Source organism: Chrysochloris asiatica, unplaced genomic scaffold (assembly GCF_000296735.1).
Source record: "Chrysochloris asiatica unplaced genomic scaffold, ChrAsi1.0 scaffold00216, whole genome shotgun sequence".
Taxonomy (NCBI): Eukaryota; Metazoa; Chordata; class Mammalia; order Afrosoricida; family Chrysochloridae; genus Chrysochloris; species Chrysochloris asiatica.
In genome coordinates, this window is record NW_006408734.1 from 5,388,854 (window position 1) to 5,391,027 (window position 2,174).

Below are 2,174 nucleotides of genomic sequence, written 5' to 3' on the forward strand. Positions count from 1 at the left end.
GATGCATTTGAGTTATGGTGTTGGAGGAAAATATTGAAAGTACCATGGACTGCCAAAAGAACGAACAGATCTGTGCTGGAAGAAGTACAGCCAGAGTGTTTCTTGGAAGCCAGGATGGCCAGATTTCATCTTTCATACTTTTGATATAATATCTGTTGGTACCAGTTACTGGAGAAGGATATTATGTTTAGTAAAGTATAGAGTAGAAGAAAAAGAGGAAGACACCCAATAAGATAAATTGGCCCAGTGGTGGCAGCAATGGGCTCAGGTGTAACAATGATTGTGAGGTTGGCCCAGGACTGGGCAGTGTTTTCTTCTGTTGTGCATAGTGTTACCATGAGTCAGTACCAACTCTAAGGTACCTAACAACCACAACCTTCTAAACAGGAACTCTGATAATGTAGTGAGTTACACAAAGGGCTGTTAACCGCAAGATCAGCATTTTGAATTCACCAGTAGCTCCACAGAAACTAGATTAGGCTTTCTGTTTCTATAAAATTTTGCAGCCTCAGATACCCTATATATGGTTCTATAAGTCAGAACCAACTGGATGGCACACTACCACAACCACTTAAAGTATAAGAGAATAAAGTTCTGATATTTGAAGACATCCACTTTTGGTATTTCTGTTATAGCAGTGCTAGAAAACCAAAACAGTTCCTTAGGTTGGGTTTGGGTTAATGGATATTTGCAATGTTTTTATTAGAATAATTTACAATTAAAACTAAGAAGTATGAATAAATGCATTTTCACATTATTTTTGATGCAAAATAAAGTATGAGAGTTCCTGTTTTGCTGAAAGCAGAGAACTTGCAATCAGGGGAAAACATATTTGAATTGCCACTTATACAGAAAAAAAAAAAAAATCATGCACTTTATATCTGTCTAGATATTTAACAGATTCATTTGATAAATAAATACATTCAGTAGGCAATTTCTATTCAAATGCATTTAATTTGACCTGACATGTATATCGCTGGATAGTGCATTTTTTAAATGAAGGGATAAATTAACTATTCATTCCCTCATTCAAATAGTTAATTGATTAATTCATTTAAAATATTAATCAATTATTACTCTGTTCTAGCCACTGAGTAGTAAACAAGATAGACAATTCTCTGAGATAACTTCTAAGTTATTCCTATGCACACATGAGTACAAATAAGTTATTGATAAATAACTATGAAAGATTATAATGCCTAATTGATAAACTCATGACTGCAAGGTTGGTTTGAGTCACAAGGTACGTGGTACAAACTCACCAGCTACACCATGGAAACCCTATACTGGGTCACTATGAGTTGAAACTGACTCACAAGCACTTAACAACAACAATTGAATATATAGGTTGTAAGTATCATTGTGCCTACCTTGTTCTATACATAATAATAAAATAGCTTTTCTCCTGAAGTTATGTTTCTTATATATTCTTTTTATCTGTACAGTTCTTTCTCTCTCATGAGATCTTACAAATCATATTGTCAGAAGTAACTTCATTCTTTTTGAAGTGAGCCTTATCTCAAGTGAATTACAGATGCTGCTTCTCAGAAACATCATAGCAGATGACAGGAAACTAAGAGGACCTTCATTCCAAATAAACACGTAATACATTCATTGAAATGGTGGTATGCTACAAAGAGCAGTTTTTAATGACAACATTTGTCTCAATGCTGCCAAATGCAAGCAACCTGAAAAAACAGCACTAAGTGATTGGACCTGTAGAAGCTTAACTTTGTACTTCTTATGTCAATGAATTTAAAGTCTTAATTATACTTTTTTATTTAAAATGCTTAAACACCATATCTATAAAGAATCAAATTTGCTATAAAATATATGGCAATGCATTTTCATAAGTAAAAGGAAAGAAAGAAAAAAATATTTGTAAAAGTCATTTTTTTTTTGCTATTGTTAGCTGCTGTCAAGTGGATTCTGAGTCATAGAAGCCCCTTGTGTACAGAATAGAACTTATCCATATAGTTTTCAAGGCTATGACCTTTTAGAAGCCAGGGCACAAATACTTACTGATGAAGATCAAAGACCACAACGTTCAGTGTGGATTGCATCCCAATGTACAGGAAACAAAAATCCTAACATCTGAACTAATAAATAACAACAAAATATATGGCAATAAGATTGAAGTCATCAAAGACTTTGGTTTGGATTCACTATCAACA